At 42.8% G+C, this 17663-nt stretch overlaps 1 long non-coding RNA gene across 1 annotated transcript; it reads right to left on the bottom strand.

The window, feature by feature from the left end:
• Window positions 1-11517: 11517 nt before the first annotated feature.
• Window positions 11518-17417, bottom strand: LOC109367650. The gene is made up of 2 exons (XR_002114909.2): window positions 15224-17417; window positions 11518-12845 (listed from the first exon to the last, which is right to left on the bottom strand). It is a non-coding gene; the product is annotated as an uncharacterized LOC109367650 (long non-coding RNA).
• Window positions 17418-17663: the final 246 nt, after the last annotated feature.

Genomic DNA, 17663 nt, shown 5'->3' with positions numbered 1-17663 from the left:
AAAAAAAAGCGTGTGCCGGAGCAGGAGACGTGCAAGCTGCCGCTCGCAAGCGCAGCTCTGCCGAATATCTCTTAAGCCGCTTAGCACCGCCGCTCCAGTCCGTTACCTGAGGCTCTCCTGCCTGCAGGCGGCCGAGAGCATCGTGCGATCCCGGGGTCCGTCCCCGGGAGCTCCCCGTCCCTACCTGCGTCCCTCCTCTGCGCGGCAGTGGTTTGCTCCGTGCACGCACAACTCAACGCGAAGCAGGCGCTGAATTTTGGCCCCACTGCGCAAGGCCGGCGGCACCCGGCCTGCCTCCCGGCCAGCAGCGCGGAGCCCTGCCTGGTCCCCGCGGGAGGCCGGGGATGCTGGGCGTGCCGTAGCGAGCCGGAGATGGATGGAGTCGGCAGCAACAGGACCATGTCTTACAGCAGGTGGAGTTACAACAGGTACCGTCTATCCCGATTTTTGTTGTTTGGGTACTGCTTTGGCCCTACCGGGGTTATCTCCAGCTCAGTGTGCTCATAGGGATGAACGGAGCGATGCTCAGACTTGCAGAGAGGCGACCTCCGGTAGCTACGGCTCAGAGCTGGCACCTGGGTGCTTGCTGTGAATCCAAACTCTTGTTTGGGAAAGGATTGTGGCTGCACAGTGGCAGTGCCAAGCAGAGCTGCTGGGAAGGCTGCGTGTGGTCTGTGCACACAGAGCTGGGCCAGGTGTAGCGCTGAGGCAGGTGGCACATCCGTGCTGTGTTGTGTAGCCAGATGTTCCTCCTCTCCTGGGGAACGATCCTTGCACCATCAGGTTTGATTCTACGTGATTCACGGTGGTGACTGACAGTTCCTCTGAGCTGGGTGAAAGGGAGCAAACTTGGTACTCTTTTTGTGTGTCTGTGTGTTACACCTGAAATGGAGTCAGATGCATTGTTACCATCTGACTGAATCACTCCTGCAAGCCACCAAAATATTCTGAAGAAATGACCTTTGGAAGTGTTTTCTGGGCTTAAACCTGTATTCAGTACCGCCCACACTCCCTGGTGTGGGGGTTTATGGCTCATGCATCCATCCAGAGAGTTGCACTTGTTTTCTGTGCATTGCCTCAGCAGAAATACATACGGATTTCAGCCTCCAGCATGGTTTATTAGCAGGTAATTTCCAGTTTATGAAAACGTTCACAATAAATCCAAGCCCCGCAAACCGATGGCTGTATAATACATATTGTTTTCAGTTGCCTATGTTGGGAGGCTGAGGAATGAATTGTTGCTTTTCCTGACAGCCTTCCCTTGCTGAAAAAATGCTGCAAAGTTGTTCTCGCACATTGACACTGTCCTCCCACACCCCGCTCATGCCCAGGTCCATGACAGGAGGAGGCAGTAACCCTTTTTTATCTGAACCCTGACTGCTGCTGCTTGTGATCAGAGCTCCATCACTGCCCCTTCCTTGGCCTCACTGAACAGGGACAGAGTGGGGGGGATCCTTCTGTTGGCAGAAACACACTTCGGTAATGATGAGCATTGGTTGTGATTGAATGACATCTGGAAACTCTCCTTTCTTAGACTTGTTTCTGTTTTTCTTGATGTTACAACACATTGGTCTCAGGTTAGGAGGATGAGAAGCAGATTCTCCCTGTAGACCCCCATGGCACCGAAGAGGGGACTGCTACAATGGCAGTGCTGTCAACAGAAGCCACAATATGTCACATCTGTTCCTGGGGCAGATGGTTTGTGGCAGAGCATTTCAAGATTCTCCAACAATGGCTGGGCCCAAAGCTGAGGCAATTGGCAACAGTGCTTTGCTGATGTGTAAGAGGTGGGCCCCTGTAAGCACAACACACAGTTGTGGGGTTGGTACAGCCAGTCCTCCTGGTGTCCTGGTTAGGCAATCTGAGCAATGACCTCTTAGTGCTGAGAACTGCAGTTACAGTTATAATCATTAAGTTGAAAAAGATCCCAAAGACCATCTAGTTCCAGCCGTCCACCTACCATCAAACTGCCCACTAAAATGTGTCCCTAAGTACTACATCTCCACAGTTCTTGAACCCATCCAGGGATGGTGACTCTGGTGACTCAACTGCCTCCTTGAGCAGTCCATTCCAATGCCTGGCCACTCTTTCAGAGAAGAAATTCTTGTAGTTAATTTTATCGGGTGAAAGAGATATACACAAACAATTAGGAGAGACCAGATAAAAAATTTCACCTCAAGTGCTCTTTTCAGTATAGGAAAGTTGTTGGATATTTTTGCTTTTTACTTACTATTATTCCAATCCCCAAAGCTGTATTAGTGTGAATGTGCAAGAGAAACGGGTACAGCACAAAAATGCTCCTAATCAGTGAGTATGGCATCCCCACATCTCACTGTTATCTTCCTGAAGGCCAACCCTATGTTAGGCATAACATAAGGTCTGTGCGTTCCTCCCATCTCTGTGCTGTGATGATTTTCTCATCACTCTGAACCCGAACGGCCAAAAGCAGGGACCAGGCAGCAATTTGGACAAAAGCTGTTGATGTTTCAAAGTGTTGGAAGCGCTCGGGACTCCTGGTGGCAGCCCGCAAATTCCTGGTGTGAAATAATGCTGTTCCTATACCTCTGCTCTCAGTGAGATAATATTTCCTGGACAGTTGCTACTCATTTCTATTCAGTATACGTTTCTCCTGAGTGAAAGCTCAGTAGGATGACATGGGCCAACCATTCAGCATAGGTTCTATGTATGGAATCTTTTCTGTATAAACTAATGTCTGTTTACAGCATTGTGCTAATACCCTTAGTTACCTTACAGTTGGTGCCTTCTGGTGCCTACATTTGTTGCAAGAGGAACTTTTACACAAAGGTTTTAATAATAAAAAAATGCAGCTCCTATTCCCCAGTGCAAATAAACTATGACCCCAAATGCCAGGTGAGACGGCCTGTCTTCACAGTGCCAGAGTCTGTGTCTGAAACAACGCCTGTGGTTTACCTTAACTGAGAATTGATCTGCCTTTGTTTAATGTGCAGACCGCCCAGAGCATTTGGTTCTGAAGGAGCCTATGGTCTCCCCCACTTTTTTTCCCTTCTTTCTTTCTTTTTTTATTTTGTAAGTTCTGTAGCAACAGAGAAAGCCAAAGAAGAGCGATGTCTGTGGCCAAAGCAAAGCGTCAAATGAAATATCGCCCTTCCCAGGCACTGACATGGGAATACGAAACGCCATTTCATGAATGTAGGGCCTGGTGGTCTCTGTGTCTTGGCTGAAAGGAGGTAGGAGATTGAAAGAGCTGCATAAAGCCTTACATCAAGGGCACTTCCTTTCCACCTGTCCTCTTTTTATGTCTTGGTTTGAGCTGCAGTTTCTTCCCTTCTTGCTTATGTTTCTTCCCAAGATCAACATGTTCATAGCCTTTCTCCTTTATCCATTTTGTTTCATTTCCATACTCACTTTCTGTTTTATTCCTGCATCCATAGTAGATTAACAAATCATCTCATTGTGATTAATGGAGGTTTTCTCCACCAGCAATTGGAAGTACCTTTTAGTAAGCAGACTCCTGGGATGTTTCAACTCCCGAAGGCAGCTGAAGACTTTCTTCCATTGATCTCTCTTTGCTCTATCCTAGATATGAGCATTGCTCATAGTTCCCTTTTGAAGCTGCTATTTCTGTTCTGCCTTTTTTTACCTCGTGTTGAAAAGCTGTTACTGTGTGTTTAGGTCGTGATGTTGAAGGGTTTCAATCTTAGATCTAATTTTTCAGGGCTTTCAACTCCTCTACCTTGATCTTTTCTGGGATACGCTGTCCTCAAGGAGTAAATAGGAGATGTCCTATAAACTTCCATTCAAAAAGGCTTTCTTAAGGAAAGTGTAATTCTTCTTTGAAGTATCATCTCTGAAATCATGAAGCAGGTATGCCTCTTACCTCCCTGGGCTTGCTGTAGTGAGCTTAATTTGACTTTATGGAAGAGCTGAGCAGCTCCTTACTCTATTTGCAGCAGAGCCAGCTCAAGCCTCATCCACTGACCTGTTCCCAGAATCTGGAGCCATACAATGCCCTGAACTGCTCTTGATAGCACTTTCTCTGGTCTTAGGAGAAGGTAACACATTTCTTAGAAGTTAGATAATATCTCTTTCTGTACAGTTTCCAGTATTGCTGCTCCTACATCAAAGCCTGACTGTAGCTCCATTTCCAGCCCCCCTGACTCTTCAGGTCTTCTCAGGACCTAAATTCAGTAAGAATTTGTGTGCTCAGGGAGGAAGCTCAGTCCTTCCCCACAAATGAAGCAGGACTTGACAGCCAGTGGGTGAATGCTTGATGATTCCTTGTCTTGAACACCACCATCCTTTTCTCCTCTGCCATCTTGTGTCCGTAAAGGTTTTTGTCTTGGACAAAGGTACCTTAATGGGTGCAGCCATTGGTCAAAGCACCTGACAGGACAAGAAGTGAACTTCTACAGAATGAAAGAAGGGAGGAAATCCAGTAAGTCCCAAAATGAAACCAGAATAAAATGTCCACATAGCTGATTAACTTACATTTATCAACCAATGTTGTACATTTAGTTTGCTGGAAATCTGGGGCATTTTTAGTTGGCTTTTTTTTTTTCCACAATACTGTGTCATAATATCAGTTACATAGGAGAAATTGGGAAATTTATTTTCATCCACAAGTCAAAACACTATGAAGGATCTGCAGCTGCGTTCACACACATCCTTCTTGGGTTGGATACTAGGAAAAATTTATTCTCAGAAAGCGTAGTAATGCACTGGAATGGGCTGCCCAGGGAGGTGGTGGAGTCATCATTCCTGGAGGTGCTTAAGAACCATGCAGATGTGGCACTGAGGGATATGGGTTAGTGGACATGGTGGGGGAGGTTGGCAAAGCGGATGCAGGAGCCTGCAACCTGATGGAGGACAGGCACAGGCTGTGGGTGGCATGGAGGAGTATACAGATGGCTTCTATTTGCAGAGAAGAAGCTGGAGTTTTTCCTCCTGAACTTTGGCCTGAAAGATGTAATTAATAACCATTTCAACCAATTGTAAGGACAATCTGATTAGAGGATGTTTGCTCAGGTACGCACTACAACTGTTTTGCTAAGTAAGGAGAAATGAAAAGGAAATGAGTAGCACTGGTGAGGGTGGAGGAAACAGGAGGTTATCTTTAACAGAGAAGGCTAAGTATGTTAGAGGGGGAAACTAGCAGACACTAAAGAAAAGGAGGACTTCTAAGCTTTTTTCAAGACAAATAAATGGCTGAAGAAAAAACCATTATCCAAACGTTTCATGCAAGAGAAATATACGCACCATCTGGGGAAAGTGGAAAATGCTGAAGGCACGGGGAATAAATGTGTAGTATGTAAAGGATTAGGAATTGGGATTTCCAATTGAAAGAGCAGAGTGTTGAACTGGAGCCTTGAGTGGCTGTGTGCCAAAGCCAGTGATTAATAGAACAGATCGGTGGGAGAATTTTAAGGATGGAGAGTAAAAACTCTAAGAGCTGATGGAAATTGATAGATGTTGAGGGGGGGAAACATTCCATTTTATAGTTGGTAACATTAAGTTGGTAACTTTAAAGAGGAAAAATGTGATGGTCGTGTATAAAATTGTTTTTGTTTTTTTTTCTGAAACTTTTAGTTCTCTAAAGCCTTCAAAATATCCTTATGCTACATGATGAAACATACAGATAAGTGCATAATATACCTATACAATGAAGAAGTGTGTGAACTTTCAGATATCCCTATGTATTTAGCTGTAATACTAGTATCAAGACAGAAATGTATTTTGGTCCCTCTGTTTTGGCAGCCTTGCAGGAACTTTCAAGTTGAAACTATTTTTAAAAAGGAATGCTATGAAAATGAATGTTTTACTTTCTTTGTGAAGTCATGGGGTAAGCGGTATGGTCTCCAAATGTGAAGAGTAAAGGGTAATGCAGCAAACTGCTTCAGCTTCAGGCTGGCAGCCTGTTTCCTTCCTGTTTGGAGAGTTCATTAGCAAGCTCTCATTAACAAATTCAATGATGATTTCTAGCAGAAGATGAAGAGAAAAAATAGAAATAAAATGTACATATATTTTTACAACATGTTTGTAGGTCTCTATAAAACCTCTAATGTTTCCTTCAATTATATACTTAAAGCCTGCATTCATGATTTTTCTTGAGCCATAAAGATGACTGCAGCATTTCCTCAGGGTAATAAGGGCAATAGGTAATCATAAATGAAGTGTGAATGCTATGTGAAATGCCATAAGAAACACCGTTCTGGTATCATTTGGTAGGTTTTATTACTTCTCCTTCCCTCTTTTTTGTATGTTCTTTTTTGTACTTCTTTTTGTTGTTTTTGTATGCTCTTGTATGTGCTTTTTGTTACCACAATTAAAATATAAGGCAAGGAAAAAACCAGACAGAAATCATTATAACCTTTGTTAGCAGAAATTGTTATAACCTTTGCTAAGAAGTGGAAAATGTGGCTGGGAAAGGGAAAAGCTGTGATGTGTGCTGTGTAAGGAGTTACACTGATGGTAGCTCAATAATATGGGTTTTTGAACATTCAAGGAGAGGGGAAATAAATAGGTCCATATAGGACTTGGTGAATGTGTTACAGGGTCAGTGAGGCATAGGGCCAATGAGCATCTTCACACAGCTTTGTCTGATGCACTAAAGATGAGGAAAGAATTCTGCAGTCTAAATTAGAAGGAGAGGAACAAGATATAGACCATGCCTTAGTCTCAGAAAGTGAACTGGGATTTTTGAGTCTGGCTAAATCAGTTCATAAACAGAGGCTGGGCTTGGAACCCCTGCACCTGAAAGAAGAGATAGAAATGAGTCAGGAGATATTTTATCCCAAGAACAAGAAAACAGTGCTGAAGCCACTGATTAAAACAGAGACCACTGACAAGATGGAGAGGTCCCACAGGTGGTTACCAAACGGTGCCGTACGCAGCAGCCAGGATGGCAGACAGCCAGGAGCAGTATGGCAGGTTAGCTTGAGGAACAGTGACATCTGTTTTCCTCCAGTTAGTCCATTGGTGCTCTTACGTTTTGGTCATGTTACTCTGACCAGCTGCCACAATAGTCAAACACCCAATTATTTGCTATCAGTTCCAATTCCTGCACCAGTTATGGGATCCTAGAAAGACAGTGTGCAGCAAGAGTCTTTCAGTCATACTTAGATATGGTTAGTCCAGAGAAAGTGCTCTTCTGATTTGGAAGTCTGGTTCATTTTGAAATCTGGTGGTTTCGTGTACCAACAGCTCCTCCCCCATTCTTTGCGTTCTGCTGTCTCTGAATGCAAACAGCTGTGTTTTGCAGGATGGAGAAGTTCCTGGTAGCCCTTTGGGGAACTTATAGCACTGATATTAATGTTTAACTATTGATAGAACCTTTGTTAATTTTGCATGCCTACTTAGACCCACTCCTGTCTTCACAGAGTTTACAGACAATCCTTCAAAACATATTTATTGAAGTTAAATTTTGTCCATATGAAAATTCTGTCCAAAAATCCTATAAAACATTTCCTGTGGAGACTCCTGCTGTACTTCATGTGGCTTTTTATGTACGATCATGCAAGTTTTGGTAGAGCTGTCACCTAGAATTCCACCAGATGATAGGGAACTTGCATGGCCACTGTTGGTCCTCTGTGGCAGGGATGGAAGTCAAGGTGCTTCTTGGATAGCTGGGGCTGCTCTGCTTCTCTGTGAGTCTGCACAGGGAAGCTCCAGTTCTTAATAGTAAAGCTCTGTTTCTACTTTATTCCTCTCTTGATTTTTAAGTAATTTTTTTTTTTTTCCCCATGTGAGGTATAATTGAAGAACAGCTGTATGGGCCTTCCCAAGTTAAATTTGCTGCTCTAAGATAACTTAATGAAACTTGGATTTCATAAGGGGATCAAACAGTTTTGATCTGATTTTCAGCATTTAGTTATCTGTATCATGAAACAGTGCATTCAGACCTGAACTAACTTTTTGGAAGGCACAGATGAATTTAAAGGAGGAAATAAAGAGAATGACCAGTATGCAAATCAGTAGCTATTGATTATTAAGCAGCTGCTCGGTCTCACTACAGAGCAGGTGAGTTGGTTTTTATGCATGTGGAAAGTACTGTTAGCTACCAAGAATGACGTGTGTGGTCAGTGGATTTAGATGGTTTTAATTAGCTCTAAATGAACCTCAAAAGAGCAAATAGCTTGCTCAATGCAGATTTCTAAAGATGAAGTCTTCTAAATAATACAGAGTTTATAGTCTTGTCTTGCTAGAGATGAGTGAGTAATAGGTAAATACTGAGATGGAGCTGAGCAGCAGTGGGACTGGATCTGGACCCTGACATATGCTGTGAAAAAAGGCTTGTAAGGTACTCAGGCTGACTGCTTGCATGGCACACCATACTTGAAACAGCTCTGGATTTTAATCCAAGCTACAGCAGATGTTTGTACCGAAAGGTTCAATTTTGCTCTGGTCTTGGAAGAAGGCTGTAGTTTGCTTCCTAGTTGTGTTCTTTGGTGGACATAAACACACTATCACCTTTTTCCAGTAATCACATATCTGCCCTCTCGACCCTGAAGTTTCACTCCTTTCATCTTGAATGCACACCACATAAGCTACATTTTCTCTCTTGCATGTCTTATTTTAATTCTCTTCTACCTAGCAACCCCTTAAATGTATTAATTAATGGGGATTTTGAAATTCAATTTGGGCCACTGACGTGGGAAGCACAGGAGCTGGTCTGGGCTATGAACCCCAGTTGAGGCCAAAGCCTATTTAAGTCCCTCCTTGCAACCCTTCTGTTCTGCTGCTAATCACTATAAGAGGATTACCTTGAAGCAAGGGATATTGGATACTACAGTCAAAGATGTTCATGTTAGTTGCTGAGCTATTTTCATTCATTCATTTGCAAACATAAAATGATAACATAAACAAAACAATGATAAATAAACAAAACAAAAACCAAACAACAGGAGAGCTGAGTCAAGTCAGTTCTTGCTTAGCATATATCTACCAAGAAAAGGAACTGTGGACCAAAAAACAAGAACTAGCCTTAAATTGGAGCCAAGTTGATGTTCCAGAGTTGCTATAAGCCAGAACTTTTGTTCCCATTGTCTTGTGTTTGGAAGAGTATTTTATTATACAGACGTTGTTTGTTTCCTCATATGAAAAATAAGCAACCATAGTATTATACTGCTATATTTGTTGCTGTCTAAATTGCACTGTCTGTGAAGATGCATTGCTTCCACAGTCTCCTGGTGCAAGCAACACCAACATATTTCTTTCTGTTCATGATTTCTGGAGCTCCTAGAGCAGATCTTCAGCCTGATGACAGGGATTATTAAATAAATCATCTTAAGTATGGTATCATTAAATGCAAATACTCTGCCTCTTGCTTGAGAAGCAAGGTGGGAAGGCAGAGACATTCTCCCAGTATGTATCATCTCCCTGGGCATTAGCTATGGGCTCCCTGTAAGGCAAAGTGAAACACCAGCAGTGCTGTGCTGCAGTGGAAATTGGTCTAGCAAGCATCTTTCTAGGCAGACTGGGGCTCAGAGTGTCCAGACTGAACATGATTGTGCCACTGCATACAATTGAAACTTAGATATGGTGACGAAACCCTGTTTTGTTCAGTATAGCATCCTTACCAATGTGTCATCTGTACATTGCATTCGTTCACTGAAAAGTTTATATGGACTAATTGTTTTTTTAAAAATGCAGTTAAATTAAAATGTCTGCAAAACCATAAGCATTTGTTCTTCTCATCGACTGCAGCGATGCTTTTTTGTTGTGCTGATTGTGCTAACACAATGCCAATAAGATGCTGAATTAAAAGCCAAATGTAAGAATGGTGTATGTTGGGACATTAGAGGAAGCCATGCATTTATCTTTGACTCAGCCTGAGTTTCCTGTGTTGACAACTGCCTTTCTAGTAAAAATGCCTCTTTCAGTTAGCTCACAGCCCATTACCCTGTGGGATTGTCTGTGTGATTGGAAATATGAGCCTGAGTCCCTCTTCTGTGAATTTTATGCATCTTGCCAAGAACAATATTGCAGATTAGTTTGTGTCTTACCAATTACCTTCTTAGATGGTTGTTTTGTCCAGACTTTGTCCCAAAGAACAGCTGCTACTGTTTTTGTGCTTTTATTATTTCTATGTGTTGAACAGCATTAAAGTTCCTCCAGTAGTGATATGATGTTGCAGCAGAGCCATTTGCAGGTCTCTGACTTCCTTACCAGGTGACTGTGTGGCTCTGGGCAGCCTGATCTGGTGGTTGGCAACCGTGCATATGGCAGGGGGGTTGAAACTAGATGATCATTGCAGTCCTTTTCAACCCAGCCCATTCCATGATTCTATGATTCTATGATTGCTCATTTTCTACACCTACCCCTTCTGAATTTACCTTTTTTGCTGTTATCTTGGTCATGATGCAGCCAAATAACAAATTCTGAATTCTGTGTACAGTAAATGAAATAATGTATATCAGAGTTGAAAATAAACAATTTTTTGCTTACTAAGCTTTTCTTTTCCATTCTTGTGTAGGTAGTTGGAAAGGAAGGGTAGGTGACTTAGATAAGAATAGACAAAGAGGGAGGCGGTGATACAACTCATTACGTAGCAGAGAACATTATAGGAGCCCTTTTATAATCCCTTTCTGAAGCACCCAAGATTCAGGCTTTTAATGTTGCGTAGATATCATGTGAAAAATATTCTAATATTACCTGGCTTCTGTCCATGTGTACCATCAGCATCTTCCTGCAGAAGATAGATGCAGGTCTGTAAGTTATTTGATTTTATTAAGTTCGAGATAATTGAAAAATCCATCCCTGTACAATGAAATATTCAAGTAAGTACTAAAATTCCACTGACTGTGACAGTGAGGCTGTTCTTAAATGCTTGTTCAGCTCAGTTAAGATTCACCTTTGCTTGAACTTTGTGCAAAACTTTGTGCTTTGCCACTCAGCTCTGCTGGAAAAGGTGAGAGAAGAGCAAAGGTGCCAGGGGGACATCTCACCACAGCTTTTCTGATTCATTTAAATTCAGGCTGACATTTAACTGCAGCTTTATGCTTCCCACCTTGGCCCCAGATGTGCTTATGAGCACTGGAGGCTCCAATTCATGGAAACTTCCAAATTGTATTTGTAATATTTTTCACGAATTAAAGAATGATGACGAGCTTTAAGCTTTTCTGCCTTACTGAAAAGGAGACAGAAATATGAACAAAAAAAGGAGAGTACTAAAAACACATATGAATATAAATGAATATTATGACTATACAATTGAATAGCTTTCTATTTGGCTTTCCTCAAATGTAAATCAGATTATATCACATCTAATAGGTTTCCACAACGTGATTTGGAATTGTCAAAAGCCACAGTTGTGGTTGGTTTCATATACAGTACATTTGTTAGCTCCCCTACCTGTGGGACTCGCATGGTAGAGCATTACCATTCTGGGGAAGAAGGTAAGGAACAGAAGTAGTGATTGAACTGCAGTGACCAATTCCTGTTATCTAGTCACTCTTTGAGCTGCTATGTCCTGGATTCACACTCCAACCCACAGATTTAAAAAGAAAAATACTCTCATCATATAAAACAGAACATTGCTGAAGAGACGAGAAGCATTACTCTATTTTAGGGACTTATGTTGCTGATGTTGCTCTCCATCTTGATCTAGCAGTACAGACTGAAGAGCCTGTGATGTGCTGCTGAGAGGCCTTGGGCTCTGGTCACACCCTCTGCTAAGTTTATATATGTTTGCATGTTTATTTGGAGGGGTATTTTAACCACTGTTGACTGTAGGGATTAAGTTTTACGCATTTTCTCTTCACTGCAGCTATGCTCTCAGCACAATTCAAACTGTGGGTGCAGGTACCTGTGTGGGGAACTTGTCCCTCCTGAGCACTCAATGCAGTTCCTCATCCTCCAGTCAGCTGGATGGGAGCTGAGAGCAAGCTGAACTCCTTTGAGGTGAGGGAGATGCCTGCTGGTGGTCATGCGTGTGCAGCCTGCATCTTGCCCTCTTTGCCCAACCTCTTCCTTTGGAGAAATACAAGGATGTGTCAAAGAAGCAGCAGGGAAATGATGGCTGTATTGCCTGAAGGTGATTCAGTAAGAGTTTGGTTTCCAGTTGACCGATGTTTTGCATCAGAAGTGGTGTCAGCTGCCAAAAAAAATCCACTTACAGCTCTGTAGCTTTTTGCTACAAAGAAGGCAGAAGGGATGCTATGGCGAACACAGCAAATAAGTAAAGCCTGGGAGATGCTTATCCCAGGAGAGGATTTGTCAGCATGTACGAGAGTAAATAAAAACAGGAGAGCCTCTATAAGCTGAAATCAAGCCAGTCTACAGACCATTAATGGTGTTTGCTGCTAATTGCACTTGGGAGCATGCCTGTTCAGGAAATCCTCATGTGCTGCCAGCAGAGAGGCACTGGGGGAGGCTGTGGTGCCTAAAGGGAGAGCAGCAGAGCTCTGTGTAGAAGTAATTGGCCTTGTGCAGGGCTGGGGAGAAACAGTGGCAGTGATGGCTAAGCAGGCAGTGGAGCCTTGCTGCTTCACTGACTTCTTGAAATGCTGTTGAGAGGAGGGAGCTTGGATTCTCTCTTCTGGTTCTGAGAGCAGGGGCTTGAGTGAAGATGTGGACATCTCACTTGCCCAGGCATGGAAAGAATATTTCTTATCAGACATCAGAAGAAGTCTCTAGAATTGGATGTTTCCAAAGAAGTTCCCTCTGTGACGCTCCCTGTGAGCTGTCAGCGTTCTCTGTGCTATCTCCACCATCCTGCATGTCCTGTAGCTGTGAAGGACACACCTCTGATGAGATTCTTCTGATGTCCTCTGGGTATCCTAGAAAGCTTTCAGGGCCACTGGATGAATATTTTTGTCCAAAATCATATTCTCATCCTTCAGTCTAAAAAGGTTTTGGTGCAGGAACTGCAATTAAGAAATACATGAAGATTAGGAAGATGCTTTGTCTTCTTCTAACTACTTAATCCTTTGTATTCCTCTTCTGTACTACTTCATTGTCTTGCTTTTTCTTACTGGTTTTTACTGTTGTTTCATTTTTGGCAATGGACAGTCAGGAAAAACAGGCATTGTTTTTGTCTCAGCAGTGGACAAGGCTGGGGACAGAGAAGGTAGACATCCACAGCTGTGTGCTTGGTTTAGCTGAGCTGTCATGTGGAGTTGTCATTTGCCTTCTGAATCAAATCTGTGCTGTCTCACTAGTGTATTAGCTGACAGTTGGCCAGAGCAATATGAGCTGTTTTGTTGAGGTATTAATCATATTTTGAAGCAGCATTTCCTTGTGGAGTGAGCACAGCTTGGCAGTGCTGAACGCTTTGCTTGTGCAACAATGGAGTTGCAGCCAGGCAGCACCATACTTGGAAATATTTCCATTGTAATGGGTGCAAGAGTGTGGTTGTCTGTGTTGATAGGGTTCAAAAAAGCCTGTTTGCGTTTGCTGTCACTGGGGTATGCAGGGGCTGAGGGGAGTCAATTGTCCAGGCATACCTCATTTTTTAAGTTTAAACTGAAATACTAAGACTTTTTAGTGGCAACTAACCGACAGCGTGATGCTGGTGGTATGTGCCATAGGTTGCACAAGCTCTCCAAGCAAGGCAGCCTTTGGTGGAAGGAAACATCTCTTAGCTCTTGGGATTGTGTTGATCACAGTGTTTGCTCCCTTCTTATGCTGTATATGCTGTTAGACATGGGAAACTTGTTTTCAGGTGCCCTCTTTTGCAGAAAATGGTGAACTATGCATAGCAGGGCTCTTTCTTTGTAAATACTAGTCTTTGGATAGTTTTTCTGCTCCAAGGGTATGTGGTCTCTGTCAGTACAGAAGGCCTTACTCTCAATATGAGGAAGTATCAGCTGGAAGGTCTGCGGAAGATGAGCTGCTGTCTTTTAACTCATGTTTTCCCTTCCAAAGCAGAGCACGAGCAAGATAAGGCATTGGCAATAGGCTGCCATGCAAAGCAAGCAGTGGTGTAGATGCCATTCATACCATTCGTACTCATCCTGAAAACATTTGTCATCACAGGGGAGTGGGAATAGGGGCTCTCATCCCAAACGGGCTATTAGTGCATTTGGCTTAGGTAGCTCCCCTGCATCAAACTCCACAGGTTCTCTTCTCCTCTACTTGCCATTATGTATCATGTTCAGCTGCCTTGATGGGTATTACGAGGCATCATTCCCTCATTCTTTTGATGACAACAATTTTAAAGCTCTATTTAGTTGAATAACTGTACCTTATTTGTACTTGCTGACTGAAGACAGTCATCGCAAAACATTGCATTCGTCTGGAAATTGGATCTTGTCTCCTGGAGCCTGCACTGTGAGAAATGCAGTCTGTGTCTTTGGCAACTTGCTGGGCTAGAAGAGCCAGCCCAACCCTCAGTGTGTGTCACAGCTGTCACTGACACCACTCAGCACTTCCCTGTTAGCAAACAAGACAGTAGAAACTGGACAATCCTTTCACTCCCCAGTGATCACAAAGCTTTGGTGAAGCCAATCCTGGGCAGCTTTCCTATATGTTCCTCTTTTTGGGGCTATTCATTGTGGAAGCCCCAAAGCTGCTGTCACTGGCAGGACTAAGTGTTACTCCAAAGTGCTAAGTCATACAGCACCGAGTGCTTGTGGCAAAAAATAGCTTTATGCAGATTGCTGTTACTGAAGGGAAGCTGAATTCCCTGAGGCTCTTGTAGGAGGGGGAATAAAAAGTCTTTTTGTCCAACTATGTCACATTTATGCAGTCATGCCAAACCGTGATGGTATGCTGATTCTGCTTTTTGGAGGACTGGATTAATTGCTGTTCTTTTGAGGACAAGATATGTGAAAGACACAGCGATTGATGACATAGCAAGCCTTCCCCTCCACTCTGGAGGCCGAGCCTTCATGAGCAAAAATGAGAAGGCTGCTAGCATGGTGGTGAGGTTTCTTTCTAAGACCTGCTATATCAAGAAACATTCTGCTCTGCACAAAAAGAAGCATGATGGAAAAAATACTGAACAGAGAGCAAATTCTTCATGAAGAAGAGTGAGCTTCTTCCCATGTTGCATCAGTGATGTCTCCCAAAAAGCAGTCATGGTGCAAGCAAAGGATAATGCGTACGAACCATTGAAGGGTCTCTACCTGGCCATGTTACGTGAATGCATATTATACTGAGATACAATTTCTTTCCTGGCCAAACATTTCAAAATATTTTTCTTTCATTATGTGGAATAGCGATACTCCTTTCATCTGGGATGGACAAAGGTAAACTATCTGTCTTTGGCTTAGCAAACAGATCTTCCAGCAGAAGATTTTACCTTTTAACTTGCAGTTTTGGGGGGCAGCTCTCCATGCCTGGCAGCTGTTCTGCTCCACAGCGTTGCTGTTCAGGCTTGGCCAGAGGCGGTTGCCCTGACAATTCACTGCTGATGAATCAGAGTTGTTGCCTAGGCAACTGCCTTCAGCTCTAACTGGAAAATGATGAGTTAAGGCCATGTCTTAAAACTCCAAGGCCTCCAAGGGTGCTCTCATCACACTGAAGGCTCTACTAAGCCTTAATCTTTACAGGCATGTGCTGGAAAGATGCAGGCTGGGGACAGGATGGGAAAATGCAGTGTAGCTGGGAAACAACAGGTGATGCAGCACGGCAAACTCTAAAGTGAAAAATTCTGTGCTGGACAGAGCAACCTATTATAAGTTCAGGCAGTACTTGGTTACTTGATGGAGAGGAGAAATGCTGAGGAACAGCCAGGCCTGACTGATGGCTGCCTGCTACTCTAATGGTCTGTCACCATGTTTCTCAGTATGAAACTTCCCGTGTTACAGTTTGTGCCCGTTGCCCTTTATAGTGCTGTACATCTCCAAAAAGAGTCCATCCCAATGGCTTGGCTTCTGCCCTTTAGTTATAAACAGTGATGAGATCCCCTCTGAGCCTTCTCCTCTCCAAATGAAAGAGTTCCAGATGCATCTCTTGAACTTATGGCTATGGTAATGTAGCAGTGGGGACTACTGCAGTCTCTACTGGGGAAGCTAGGGATAATGGTGTAAAATGGAGGTGCTAGGGCAGAGAAGCTGGTTGAAGCCAGAGCAGGAGGGACTCCAAGTCTTAACTTTTAGAAGGAATTCCTATCTGTCAGCGAGGGATCTCCTGGGCCAAAAAAATAGATGTGTAATGAGGGGTATTACACAAAGCAAACATTGTGTGATGAATTCAACAGAAAATGTTTTGTGTGTCGGAAAGAACGATTTGATGCACAGGGCTGCAAAGAAAGGAACTGTTACTTTTTAAGAAGCTGAGCTGGCTACTGAGTGGAAATCATAAGCCTTCACCATGATCTGTCTCAATAAGCACAAAGTATCTGTCTGCATCTATGTCTGTCCTCAACATTTGTGTTGAAAATCTGGGTGGCAGACAGATGCTGTATAGTGTAAGCCTGAAAAGAGAGTCATAACAATTTAGAAATGGCCAGTCTTTGGGAATTTAAGATAATTAGAAGGTTTTGGGGTTTGTTTTCCAGTAGAGCTGAGACTGTTGCTTCTGTCTAGCTTTCCTTGGAAGTCTGGGTTCTGAACGTATGAGTGCTGCAGATATTAACATAACTCCAAGATGAATTTACGTTTCTTCTCTACAATGCTGACTTTTACAAATTGGTGTATATAATACAAAATCCATCCACTGCTAACCACAGCAGTAAATTGCATGCTACAGTGCAGACAGATGAAATACTTTTTTAATAAACATACAGAAATGGTCACACGAGGCCTCTGAGGGAGGAGAGCTTTTCCTTGCAGTGCTTCTGCTAGAGCCATCAACAACCTTGACAGGTCTCATTTCCTGCTGAAATTGAAATGTTTCCTGGGAATAGATTAATTACTGCTAATAGTCTTGACAGAACACTGTCAAAATGACTTGTTTTGATTTATATGGAGTTCAGAATGCAAGTCAAAATGACTTGTTGGTACTTGAAATAAGATTCTTTGGAGTCCTAAGTTTAGTGCTTCCAATTCTTCTTTAAAATGAGTTCCTAGATGAACTGGAATTTCTGACATGAAAATTGTTCCCAATCAGTTTCAGCTCATAGTTTTCTTTCCTCTTCACATTATATGTCAACTGTATTTATCCAAGTGACATATAAAAGAAAAATTTTATTCTTAACATGATGATTGTTAATATTTATCCTTACGCTTTTATAAAATATCTGTATGAATTTACTGCTGGCCATATAGCTCTGGATTTCAAGACTTACATATGCTGGATATTTGAATTAGTGTTGAGGATTGATATTATTTTTTTATCACATATTGGGGACAAAAAGTATCACCCTTTTCTTGATCACATCTACTGAAACTCTTTGAGGCCCCTCTTATGAATATGTTATGCATGAGATGCTGAGGAAGGCTTTCATTCCGCTTACCAGATCCATGAAATCATAACCCCATTATTTTTCTTTAGGAAAAATATGTGATGACAGTCCTTCTAAAATGCACTGTTGACTATTTCATTAGGAAAACGCAGCCAGCTGTGGCACAAATCCCAGCATGGCTGTAGCTCCATGTTGTATTGTAAGAGGGCTGTGGGATATGAAAGCAAAATAAATGAGGGCTCCTTTCTTGCACACCATTATGGTTTCTTCCTATCCTGGAAATGTAACATGGAGGTGTGTTGGCTCAGTGATCTGTGAGCTCGGATCACCTTGTGTGAAACAAAGATCAATTTAGAGGAAGGCTGTGAGGTGCCTGCATATCAGAATCTCTTAT

Source organism: Meleagris gallopavo, chromosome 5, assembly GCF_000146605.3.
Source record: "Meleagris gallopavo isolate NT-WF06-2002-E0010 breed Aviagen turkey brand Nicholas breeding stock chromosome 5, Turkey_5.1, whole genome shotgun sequence".
NCBI classification, from domain to species: domain Eukaryota; kingdom Metazoa; phylum Chordata; class Aves; order Galliformes; family Phasianidae; genus Meleagris; species Meleagris gallopavo.
This window is presented reverse-complemented; position numbering and strand designations above follow the sequence as displayed.